Below are 13,521 nucleotides of genomic sequence, written 5' to 3' on the forward strand. Positions count from 1 at the left end.
AGCAGATACTGCGACAGGGGAGAGACGAGAAATGACACAGCAGGGATGTCCAGGGAGAATGTAGACGACAGGCAAAAGTGGCCAGAGAGGAGACGGAGCGGATGGCGAACAGAATATGACAAACTAGTGTAGGCAGAGAAGAGAAGGAATCATGGGATCACATGCAAGACATTCAAAAGTAACCGATAATATTTGGTTTCAGAAACAAGTTAAGTGCAGCTTGAATGTAACAAGTAGGCAGGAACCTAGAGAAGGAGCATCAAAAGTTACATGTGTTCTTTGTTATTAGGACCGATATTACCTTGCGGGAAATCTAATGGAGATATGATATTTGTAACTTTAAAATTGATCTAAATCAGTGTATGAATTATGCTGTCAAATCGCTCCAAGAGGAAAGCGAAAAAAAAACACATATATTCCAGAAACATCTTTGAAATTTATTTTGCATCAGGTTCTTTTCATGGCAGTAGTTAGTAGACTGATTTCTCTGCGAATATTCGTCAGTCCGCAACATCATGGAAGGCCAGAGCCTCTCACGTTGGGTAGTGTGCATGCCCTGTTTTTCCTCACGAACATGTTTTTACATATCGATCAAATATACATAAACGCGACGGGTAATGCATGTAAAGTTCGGAATGCCAAATGGTTTCTCTGATATCTTTGGAGCCGCAAGCTAGGATGCAAATAACAGGAAACTGAGATGCGGCGAGCAATGGAACCTAAATATCCTTATGAATGGCATGCCAAAGAACGTTGGAAAGTCATTCAACAATGCACTTCAACGCCAGACGAAAGTTTGTGAAATCTTTCCTCCGAACGGCTCGTGGTGGGACTTGATGTTTACTTCGCCTGCCAGCTGCCGTAAAAGCAATCTCGTTTCGAATTCGCCTAGTTATTTTCAGCAGCAACAGCCGGGCCTGTTCGATTCTGAAAACCGCAAAGAAACGGACACCCACCACCCAATTCCACACACGTGTCTGTCTTTACAGTGAGTGCAAGCAGCACTGATTGTTGTATGTATATTGATAAAGACATATAGTAAAACACGGAACAAATAGAGCATGGACGCGTTTCGAGCATTCAGTCGTCATCAGCATGATATCACGTTTTCTTTGTATTGATATCATGCTGATGACGATTGCATAATCGAAACGCGTCGATCTCTAATTGTTCCGTGTTTTTAACCCGCGCCCTGCTGGGGGGTGTTTGAACACCCCCCCTTGTGGTTTTTCGCGAATATCTCCAAAACGGCGGCGCGGAGCGCCGCCGTTTTTGGTACACCTTATCATACATCAATTCTACACATGTTGTGAAAATTTCAGACCAAGGTCATTCAAGGTCAGGTCACCAGGTCACTTGAAGTGACCTCACCTCATAAAAAGTTTCAATGTCTGTCATAGCTACACCGAGTGACCGATCCCTTTGAAACTTTCAGCGATTGCTAAGAGCAATAGCATGTACAAAATGTATATCTCAGAATTTTGATATCGATGACCTAAGGTCAGGTCAATTTTGCGACCTCCCCATTATAAGTCAATGGGAGAAAATTGAAATGCGCCTCTTTTGGACGAAAGACATTATAAACACTCCCAAACACCGAAGTACAAGTTGTTTAGACACACTGAACATGAAAATGGTGTCCGTGACCCCCTGTTTATGCCCTGAGGTCATCTTAGGTCACGAATGAAATCTAGCAGTTTTTCGCAAATAACTTTTGATAGAGGCATGCTAGAGCGATGAAAACGCCTTAGATGTGTTCAGCTCGACGATACGGATCGACTGATATGCAACATGACCCTTTCCGGTCAGGTCATGACCTTGACCTGAGGTCAAATTTTCAAGTTGACCTTTCAAGGTCAAGTTATAGTTCATTCGATGCGTCTTGACGAGAGGAACACGATGCCGGTAAAAGTAAGCTCGTACAAGGCTTGGGTCAAAAGTTATTGCAGAAAAACTGTTTCCGAAAAAATCGGCTATTTTTGCAGTTTTTACCCCCTGCAGGCAAAACCGTTGACGTTAGGTCAAATCTGAGAAAATTACTCAGAAAGGGCGTTAATAGGGCTATCGAATGCGCTTTTCCGCGGCGCTGTAGCTCTATTGGTTCCCGAGTTATGCGTTGGCTTCTTGGAAACTGTCGACATTCGACCTGGAAATCGGCGAAATTTTGCCTTCAATGACCTCTGGTGACCTGACCTTTGACCTGACCAAAAATTGACCGAAGTGATTTCCTCATTATTTTTGACGCTCTTTCGAACGCCGCCTTCCGCGTATCGCTACGTGGCCCAGGAGCCGAGTTAGAAGGGGGGGTGTTCAAACACCCCCCCCCAGCAGGGCGTGGAAATCCAGGACCCCCAGCTGGGCGCGGGTTAACCCGCGCCCAGCTGGGCGCGGGTTAACCCGCGCCCGGCTGGGGGTCCTGGATTTCCACGCCCTGCTGGGGGGGGGGGTGTTTGAACACCCCCCCCCTTCTAACTCGGCTCCTGGGCCACGTAGCGATACGCGGAAGGCGGCGTTCGAAAGAGCGTCAAAAATAATGAGGAAATCACTTCAGTCAATTTTTTGGTCAGGTCAAAGGTCAGGTCACCAGAGGTCATTGAAGGCAAAATTTCGCCGATTTCCAGGTCGAATGTCGACAATTTCCAAGAAGCCAACGCATAACTCGGGAACCAATAGAGCTACAGCGCCGCGGAAAAGCGCATTCGATAGCCCTATTAACGCCCTTTCTGAGTAATATTCTCAGATTTGACCTAACGTCAACGGTTTTGCCTGCAGGGGGCAAAAACTGCAAAAATAGCCGATTTTTTCGGAAACAGTTTTTCTGCAATAACTTTTGACTCAAGCCTTGTGCGAGCTTACTTTTACCGGCATCGTGTTCCTCTCGTCAAGACGCATCGAATGAACTATAACTTGACATTGAAAGGTCAACTTGAAAATTTGACCTCAGGTCAAGGTCATGACCTGACCGGAAAGGGTCATGTTGCATATCAGTCAATCCGTATCGTCGAGCTGAACACATCTAAGGCGTTTTCATCGCTCTAGCATGCCTCTATCAAAAGTTATTTGCGAAAAACTGTTAGATACCATTCGTGACCTAAGATGACCTCAGGGCATAAACAGGGGTCACGGACACCATTTTCATGTTCAGTGTGTCTAAACCACTTGTAATTCAGTGTTTGGGAGTGTTTATAATGTCTTTCGTCCAAAAGAGGCGCATTTCAATTTCATGGTGTGTCAAAAGTGGAAATAGCCGGTGCGCCGTCAGGAAACCCGGCAGCCCGCCGCCATAGGGAAATTCATGCTTTTTGTCGCTTTTTCGCTCCTTATGAATCACTTGATCTAATTAGAGCTTAACTAGGAACGAGGCGGGTCACTTGGACGTATTCGGGAGCCGAATACGGTGTTTTGGAGCCAATACCTGGGAAACCCTAGCCGCCCAATGCGAGTTTTTAAGAGTCTGCATGCCTAAATTAACGTTGAGCGCGGCCGTTTTCGGTCGGTTTTCCGCGACCTTGTGGCGAAATCGCCTTATTTATTTAACCAGGATGGGCTAATTCGCTTAACTAGGAATGAGGCGTTGAAGAGAATTATTCAAGGAATAAAGCTGTGCAAAAATATTTTTTGTATTGTTAAAACTGTATCCGCCATCGAACGATAAATATTGTTGACCCGTCAGAAACACATCCCCTGGAATGCATTTGGACTTGGCTGGATCTAATATTAGCGAGTATCTGCTAATGCAGTTTCTTGGCTTACACAGTACGCACACAAGCATACGTACTTCCTGCCCTTGGTTATTCCTCACTTGAATGAAAATTTTGCTATAATAACTATTCCAAGCAGTTAACAGGTTTTAGTGCAGTGCCAAGTCGGAACCGTTCAGCGCCGCCAGTCTCCCAGGCGGCGCGTAACGGCCGCCGCCGGCCGCCGCGCCGCCGCTCTGGCAGGGTGTTTGACTTCATATCCCTGTTGCTAGAAAAGTTGTGGACCGATTTACTTGATTCTTGCATGAAAAGATCCGCCATTCAATTCTTAGCAGATACAGAAAATTTGACGTCCATTGCACGATCCGCTGCCCATATTGTGGTACTGCTATCTATTGACAAGGCTGGCGAACTAAAGCCAGGCGGCTATTTCCACTTTTGACACACCATGTTCTCCCATTGACTTATAAAGGGGAGGTCGCAAAATTGACCTGACCTTAGGTCATCGATATCAAAATTCTGAGATATACATTTTGTACATGCTATTGCTCTTAGCAATCGCTGAAAGTTTCAAAGCGATCAGTCACTCGGTGTAGCTATGACAGACATTGAAACTTTTTATGAGGTGAGGTCACTTCAAGTGACCTGGTGACTTGACCTTGAATGACCTTGGTCTGAAATTTTTACAACATGTGTAGAATTGATGTATGATAAAGTGTACCAAAAACGGCGGCGCGGAGCGCCGCCGTTTTTGAGATATTCGCGAAAAACCACAAGGGGGGTGACTTGGGTGTTCAAACACCCCCCCAGCAGGGCGCGGGTTAAAAAAACGACTGAGGCACCTTAGTCCTGGTGCCACCTAGGTGTAACATTTAGGTGCAGGTACTTTTTAAAACCGGACAAATTATTGAATATTTCACGGCGGCGCTCGCTCGGGGGTGTTCAAACACCCCCCCCCCCCCCCCAGCAGGGCGCGGGTTAATCAGATCATGATCTATGGAAACCCCTGTTTGAATATTTACTATGGATAGAAAATTACCAAGGTACTTATCAGTAGGGGACAAACTTACATATTACAATGCGCCCTCCTAATCAGTCTACCCTTGTACTGAACTTTGTAGAGAATAATTCAAATTTATTTTAGGGCTTTGCAAGGAATGTCTAATCCAATCCGCGTTGCTCTAACCTGTTCCAATCTATATGATCCAGCGCGGTGGCAGCAATAGCCATTAGAGTCCAAATAATAAAATGTCAGAACATAAGTCACATTTACAAGGAAATCCGACTGCAAATAACGTGCTTCCCCTTGCTATATGCCTCGTCAGACGATAAAATGACCCTTGACCCGAACAGGACCACGATGACATTTCCAGTAGTTGAGCGCCGCCCGGTAATCGATAGACTTCTTGGCTGCTAGTCTTCGTCCCCGTCTGGTGCTCGGATCTCTTTCCGGCTCGGAAACCATTACGACTAGCTGCTCTGGAGGAATTGGCGATAAAATCCAGAATCATAAATTGTGCAGTCGAGCAGTTAGGTACGATCGTTGCAGGGAAGAATTCCCTACATAGAACAGGCTGCCTATGAAAGCAAATGAGTTTGCTAAATGAACAGCAATTATGCACTGTTCGTGAGTTTACTGGCACTCTATTGACTACTTCAGTTGAAATGGTAGCCTAGCTTTGAAATGAAGGCACGTTAGGCGGCACGGGCGGACATCGATAGCAGCGCCTCTATCGGTCACTAGGGAAAGCTGGGCTGTAGGCGACGAAATACCGGCTGAGTTGTCACACGTTGAATAGGTTTATAGCCATCCGTCTTGTGAAAAAGTTGACCTTTTGCCTTTAATATTTCTACAGGCAATTTTAGAAGTGTCTTCACATGGATTACAAAACCGTTTAGATTATTGTATTAACTTCAAGCCTTCCCTATTGTTCTTGATGATGCGGGAACTATTTCTAATTAGTGTTTCTAGCTTAGTAAAAGAACATACTGTGCAAACGATGAAAAAAAGCATAAATGGAACATTTTAAATACAATTTTCTCTAACAATTAATGGTAAATTCTCTACATATCAAGGACAAGGTCCATGCTAACTGATAAGTTAAAGTTCTTGGTGCCAGTTGTTTTCTTCTTTTCTTACATCGCCCCAATGGCCGCGAATACATTTGTGATAACGCCTATCGATCGATTGATCAACAATAGCGTAGGCTAGTAGCAAGATGGAAAATTAAAACTGGATGGCCAACTACCTTCCTATCTTGGTAAAATTTAGTTATTTAAATCAAAACAGTTTTTCAACGTTAACTAAAAAAAATCTGAAATGTATGCTGTAAATGCAAGCGCAAAGTCGAGATGTGAGGCTAGAAATATACTACCAGCTTTCACTTCTTCCAACACGTCTGTCTCTAAAAAGAAATGCTGACTAACTGACGTTTTTTGGGCATTGGTGATTCCATGCACTTCTCTATATGTTTAGCTCGAATGTTTCAATGGACTGGTTAACAGAATCGGAGCTCACGCTCGTGACTGCCACTGTAAATGGGCTGCAAGGCCTGTAGTCGGCTATTACAAATACAAGTACAGTTTGTTGCATAGACCCCGACCCCTACCTATCCCACATATAAGATAGTCAATGAACTCAATTTCAAATACATATGTTGCATGGTGTATGGGATGTCCCTATCGTTATATTTTCAAGTGAATAATTATGCCAAATGAAATTGCACCAAAAATGCAAATTAATCTAGCACAAACATAAACATATTCCAAGCCTCATCGCACATTTCCCTGGCCTTCACTGGCATAGCAGTGCCCTTCCCTTTCCGGCACGTTTAGCCCTATCAAAGGTTACCAATGCCCGTGCCGTATGCCCCTTCCGCTGAGAGCCGGTAGCGGGGAACGACAGGCGATGAGGTGCGTGTTTAGTCTGTATGAGGCCGCTGGTTTCAGCGAGTAGCTGTAACAGTCGTCTGAATGCGACTCCCCGCCGAGGTATAGGAACGACGGGCTGGGGTGTGCGGGTGACGGGCGAGACGGTAACCAGCGGACTGCCGAGTCAGAAGTCAGTTCCAGTTGAGAACGTGTCGAGCGCAACGGGTCAGAGTAATTGACGCAGTTGAATATGAAGGCGATCTTAGAGTGAGTTGAGTTACCTTGATGACGATTTGAGAAAGCAATGGAATTGATCAAACAGCAGGCCATAACGCAAGCCAAAGTAAGTACAGTCCACAGCAGAAGTAATGTGCGGTTTCAGTCATGGGTATGTTCTGCTTCTGAAGCTTAGGAACGATTAGCCAGACTACAATGAAACTTTGAATGTAGCTTATATGTATGGTCACTCTTGCAGCTGCAATTTTAGCTATTGACATCTTCTTTTCGATCACTCGGCATTAAACAATCGCCAGTCAAAGCAAATCGTTGAGATTGGTAAAACCCTACATTACTTTAGCGGTGGGCTGTACATATGATTCAAGAAAAGTGGCAATAAGCTACAGACTACAATGCATGAAATCCATCGCTTCTCTTACCTCATCTTACCAAAATTCTAGTCATCGATGCTATTATTTCATCATACCTTCTCCCTCTGCTTTTCTATCAGTGATATTTACCTACACTACTTTGTTATTCTCATTTCCTATAACATCTCTGTCAATCTTCTCTCTCCCTCTCTTTTCTCTCTCTCTCTCTCTCTCTCTCTCTCTCTCTCTCTCTCTCTCTCTCTCTCTCTCTCTCTATCTCTCTCTCTCTCTCTCTATCTCTCTCTCCTTCTTTTTCCATCTCCCTCCCTTCCCCTTTCTCTCCTCCCTATCTTCCATTTCCCCTCTCCCAATGACCTGGCCCAAGCTCTGCCTTTGACACACGGCTCCGATCGCCAATCGACTGACCTGCCATAGCCAGACATCGCCCCAGACCATGGGTGGGACCAAATCTCGCCAGAGGCTACCATCTGGATGCTGCTTCACGACATGCCACCGCCTGACCCTACCAGGTATTGGTGCTCTGTTTCTATGGAAACATAAGCAGAAAGACACTTTTTGCTTACGTTTCTATAGAAACCGAGCGCAAATACCGGTAGCGTCAGATAGGTTCATGCGCTGAAACAGGGCATGAGCCTGCAGAGGCTAACATCAGACATCGCTTGGGGCCACGATCGGGACCGAACCACGCTAGAGGGTACATCAAGCATGACCGATCATAGGGCAGCTATGCTAGAATGTGCCGACTGTTTCTCATCAAGAGGAGACTTCGAAGCTGTCTCTTGTCGTGTCGTGTCTTGTTCGTGTCGAAGAACGGATGGTATGGATGTCGTGTGCTTCACGCATGGCGGTTAGCATTTATCAGCTCTCTATGGGACCTTTCCAACTCGGTAGAGGAGAATAAAATGATGTGTCAGGTGTGAGGTGGCCGTTTGGTGGAACAGGACTCAGTGGCTGGCCGAACTTTCTAACTGGAAGCGTGATAACTAGCGCCAAGAATTTAAGCCAATTTCTCTTTCCAAAATACACAAACACATTTCAGAACATCACACATTAATATGAAAAGTTCACGAGCAAAGACAGTTTCAGATGCAATGAGTTTTTAGTGAATGCTGGAAGCCTCGGCTACCGTCTTTGCCCATCTCCATCGTTTCGGTCTCGACCATTACATTCTCTTTCATCTATCAAGCTTACTGAGCCATATAGCAGGCGTGTGATCCAATCACATCTTCCGTCATATTAACGCTTCAACGCTTACAGATGTCGAATGCTGTCATTTGGATAAAAACAGTGCTTATCAAGTATTCTTACACCTCTGACAGAGTCGCATTGTTTGGTGGCATGTTCAAAGCTTGTGTAATTTAGCGAATTTAGACACAATTCGCGCCATAAAGCCCCAATACACAAGCACTTAGTGATCGATGCAAAAAGTTTTCCTATTACAATTCATTCCGTTATTTTTAACTTTTAACCCGCGCACCGACGGGGGGGCGGATATCCGCCCCCCTGAGGTTTTTCGCGAATAGCGGGAAAACCGCGGCGCGTAGCGCCGCGAAATTTGGTATGATTATTCTCTCATCAATTTTACACATGGTGTGCAAGTTTGAACCTCCTAACTTTCAAGGTCAGGTCACCAGGTCACTTTGAATGACCCAACCTCAAGTCACTTTTTTGCAACTTTGTCACCGTGCCAGAGCTACAGTAGATGTCGGAGGCCTTTGAAAGTCGCAGTATGTTATTAGGTCATTAGTAGCTACAATTTGTATATCTCGGAATTTTGATGTCGGTGACCTAAGGTCAGGTCAATTTCGCGACCTCCCCATTATAAGTCAATGGGGGAAAAATCAACTCCCTGTTTTTACCACTAAAACGGGTCGGAATGGCCCCATATACCATACATGACTTCACATACGATCAACCTTCACTACCTTGAGGTCTGTTTTGCTGTTGGGCAGCTGTAAGGTCATGTGACGTCATCAAAGGTCACCAAAGGTTTTTTGCCAATAACTCCTTACAGGAACAAGATACAGCCGCGCGGATGGTCTCATTGTGTTCAGCTCGTCAAGACGCATCGAATGATATACATGATGACCTCGAGGTCACGTGACCTGAGGTCAACCTTTGACCTTGACCTTTCGAGGTCAACATATATATCATTCGATGCGGATTGACGAGAGGATCACGATGATGCCCTTAGTTTGTTCCTTTCTTGACTACTTCGAAAGTTATTCGAGAAAAACCCTCTCCATATCTAGCGCCGCCATTTTGACTTTTTCGACCCCTGTGACGTCATCTTTGACCTGACCTGAAAATGACCTTAGTAAAAATTGTAGACCTTGTCCGTGCGTATCCGATGCCGTTTACCGCTTGTCGCTATCTTGCTTCGTTCTCGAGATCTCAGGGGGGGGGGCGGTCATCCGCCCCCCCCCCCGTCGGTACTAAGTTGGCGCAGACCCCCGTCGGTGCGCGGGTTAAGGCGATGTCAAACGCTGTAATCAATAAGTTACCTTAACAACCTCGTATCACAAGCTGCGGACAACTTTACAATACGCTCAAAGTGCAATGAATGTCAAAGGCCCTGACTCAATGCTCACACGCATGGGTCTCATACTCAAGCTCAGAGCACATCAAACACAACTTCACAAGCAATGCAGAGGTTGAACAATCATTTTTTAGCAAAATCTCACGATCATCTCATACACTGGAAAGTCTATTTGAGCTTTCAGCATTTTGAAATTATCCTCACAAAAGTGGCAACCACAAATTGACCTCTTCCTATCTTTCATTGCGATATTTTTTCAATGTATTTTGCAAACAGTTGACTGGTCCGCCTGACACATTTCACATATATTGGCTTCACCAGTCCTGACACCGGTTTCTGACACTTCCCTGACACACCTCTGACACCATTCTATTCATCATTTACGACACACCTCTCTGACACATTCCTGACACACCTCTGACACCAGTCTATACCAAATATCTAACACGGACACAAAGCCTGCATTTCCTCTCCCCCATTCTCCCACCTCACCCCACCACACGCCAGCCCCAGCGCCCTAGACAAGCCCAGCCGCAATCCCACAATCCCCGGAAGACGAACTCCACCTGAGGGGAGACGCCACCCCACCACGCCGGTCCGGTCGATGGGAGTACAATTACCCCGCGGCGGAGCGACCCCCTGTCGGAGGTAATATTACACTCCGACGGCGGGTCGGCCACCGGTGGCTCCACGAAATGACTACAGGCGGGAAGGTATCGGTACACCTGATGCCGAGGTGATGTCATATCCAGGGTGAGGTCATGTCATGGAAGCTTGACGAGTAAATAAAAGGCAACAGCAGATTCGGTAGAGGAGGTTATCTATAATTTCAAGGGTAAATAGGTAATATTTTGAAGAAAAAAAAAACTTTGTTTTTGAGCCGAGGATCCAAACTGTATTTGAAAATTTACATCCGAATTGCAATTGAAAATACAACTTGCATAACACACAATCACCTAAGCAATTCTGCCTTTAAATTGTGCCCTGAGATAAACCACACTAATTGAAGATGATTGAAATATGGATGATGCTACTCAGCCACAGGTATCAATAAATTAACTTAACCCGCGCCCGGCTGGGGGTCCTGGATTTCCACGCCCTGCTGGGGGGGGGGGGGGTGTTTGAACACCCCCCCTTGTAACTCGGCTCCTGGGCCACGTAGCGATACGCGGAAGGCGGCATTCGAAAGAGCGTCAAAAATAATGACGAAATCACTTTGGTCAATTTTTTGGTCAGGTCAAAGGTCAGGTCACCAGAGGTCATTGAAGGCAAAATTTCGCCGATTTCCAGGTCGAATTTCGAAAATTTCCAAGAAGCCAACGCATAACTCGGGAACCAATAGAGCTACAGCGCCGCGGAAAAGCGCATTCGATAGCCCTATTAACGCCCTTTCTGAGTAATTTTCTCAGATTTGACCTAACGTCAACGGTTTTGCCTGCAGGGGGCAAAAACTGCAAAAATAGCCGATTTTTTCGGAAACAGTTTTTCTGCAATAACTTTTGACCCAAGCCTTGTACGAGCTTACTTTAACCGGCATCGTGTTCCTCTCGTCAAGACGCATCGAATGAACTATAACTTGACCTTGAAAGGTCAACTTGAAAATTTGACCTCAGGTCAAGGTCATGACCTGACCGGAAAGGGTCGTGTTGCATATCAGTCGATCCGTATCGTCGAGCTGAACACATCTAAGGCGTTTTCATCGCTCTAGCTTGCCTCTATCAAAAGTTATTTGCGAAAAACTGTTAGATACCATTCGTGACCTAAGATGACCTCAGTGCATAAGCAAGGGTCACGGACACCATTTTCATGTTCTGTGTGTCTAAACCAGTTGTAATTCGGTGTTTGGGAGTGTTTATAATGTCTTCCGTCCAAAAGAGGCGCATTTCAATTTTCTCCCATTGACTTATAATGGGGAGGTCGCAAAATTGACCTGACCTTAGGTCACCGACATCAAAATTCTGAGATATACATTTTGTACATGCTATTGCTCTTAGCAATCGCTGAAAGTTTCAAAGCGATCGGTCACTCGGTGTAGCTATGACAGACATTGAAACTTTTTATGAGGTGAGGTCACTTCAAGTGACCTGGTGACCTGACCTTGAATGACCTTGGTCTGAAATTTTAACAACATGTGTAGAATTGATGTATGATAAGGTGTACCAAAAACGGCGGCGCTCCGCGCCGCCGTTTTTGAGATATTCGCGAAAAACCACAAGGGGGGGTGTTCAAACACCCCCCCCCAGCAGGGCGCGGGTTAACCCGCGCCCTGATGGGGGGGGGCCATTTTGGCCCCCCCCTGTGGTTTTTCTTAAATAGCGAGAAAACGGCGGCGCGCAGCGCCGCCAAATTTTGGGTACCTTACCGGGCATCAATTTGACACCTTCACACAAAATTTCAAGTCACAGGTCACCTCAGGTCAGGAGTTATTGAGGTCAAACTGAGGTCATGTTCGAGCAAAAATGAGCAAAAAACATGACATCTTGAAACGCTCACCAATTCTACAGTTAACAAGCAATTTTAAAGTTCTTTATGTGGTTGTGTAGAGAAAAGACGGCGCTACAAAACTGCTATCTCGGATTTTCGAAATTTTGGGATCTTGACCCCCAAAAATCAAAAAATTTGATTTTTTTAGAAAAACTCAAAAAAATTCCAAAAATTTTTCGAATTTCGAAAAAACCGGAATATATGTGATAGTCCCTGCGCTCTTCGATATACATACCAAATTTTAGATCGATACCTCTTTTTTTGGCCAAGTTATAGCGAAAAAACTGTTAAAAATTGATGACGTCAAATTTTTGAACTCAATTTTTAGCAATTCTAGACCTCGTAGCGCAAAACGGAGACCACCATTGAACTCCCCGTGACGAGCTGCATCGAATCAATACCCATTTTATGCAAAAATATCAACTTTGAAATTTGACCTAATTTGACCTGACCTTGACCTGACCTTGACCTGACCTTGACCAAAACGTGACCTAAGCTGGCCCTAAAGTCTGTCTGACCCACATAATCGCATTTGTCATGTAAAATGGACCATAAAACATGTATCACACGACACTTTCATATTATGACCCCCCCAGTGACCTGACCTCTGTGACCTGACCTGGTATCGTGACCTCAAATAGCAAAATATGTGTTTGAAGAACATTTCTCCATCGATGATTTTCAATGAAATGCATTTTACTCGATTTTACAACGCATTTCTTGAAATGCCTATAAACGGTGAAAATTCGACCTTTGACCTGACCTGTGACGTCATCGGTTTGACCGAGGTCAATGAAATTGGGTCACAAGGTAGTTCCCCGCTGGGGCTATCCAACACCGTTTACCGCTTGTCGCTATGTTGCGTGGTTCTCGAGATCTGAGGGGGGGGGCCAAAATGGCCCCCCCCCCCATCAGACCGCGTTGCTCGGCAGACCCCATCTGGGCGCGGGTTAAGCGGATTATGTTTCCCATTTCGCACACGGTTCCCTAATTGGATCTCTAATCAAGTCCATAATTAAGAAAGAGATCTGAGATCATATGGCAAGGAGTAACTGAAGTTTTGTGCTCAATAGTTAAACACTATTCGTTTGGAAAACTGGGGGGTCTTTTGAAAAATCAACCTGAGTTCCAGGAAAATTTTGCTTATGGGATTAGGTGAAACGTGATCACTAAATGATAAGCATTGGAGCCATTCCATTAGTACATAACTCTTACAAACACTCTTACATCTCTTGCATCTTTTCTGCATATGCATCACCACACGACACATCGCCTCACAAAATACATATATATGTTGTACACATACATACACACAAGA

At 45.1% G+C, this 13,521-nt stretch overlaps 1 protein-coding gene across 1 annotated transcript in view; it reads right to left on the reverse strand.

Annotated features, from left to right (window-relative positions):
* The window catches only part of LOC122376169, a gene marked incomplete at its 3' end in the record, with an annotated part of 45,358 nt that overhangs the window by 18,180 nt on the left and 13,657 nt on the right, over positions 1 to 13,521 (reverse strand). The window lies entirely within an intron of this gene.

The sequence above is a fragment of the Amphibalanus amphitrite genome, unplaced genomic scaffold (assembly GCF_019059575.1).
Source record: "Amphibalanus amphitrite isolate SeventyFive unplaced genomic scaffold, NRLGWU_Aamphi_draft 002039F_arrow, whole genome shotgun sequence".
In the NCBI taxonomy this organism is placed as follows: Eukaryota; Metazoa; Arthropoda; class Thecostraca; order Balanomorpha; family Balanidae; genus Amphibalanus; species Amphibalanus amphitrite.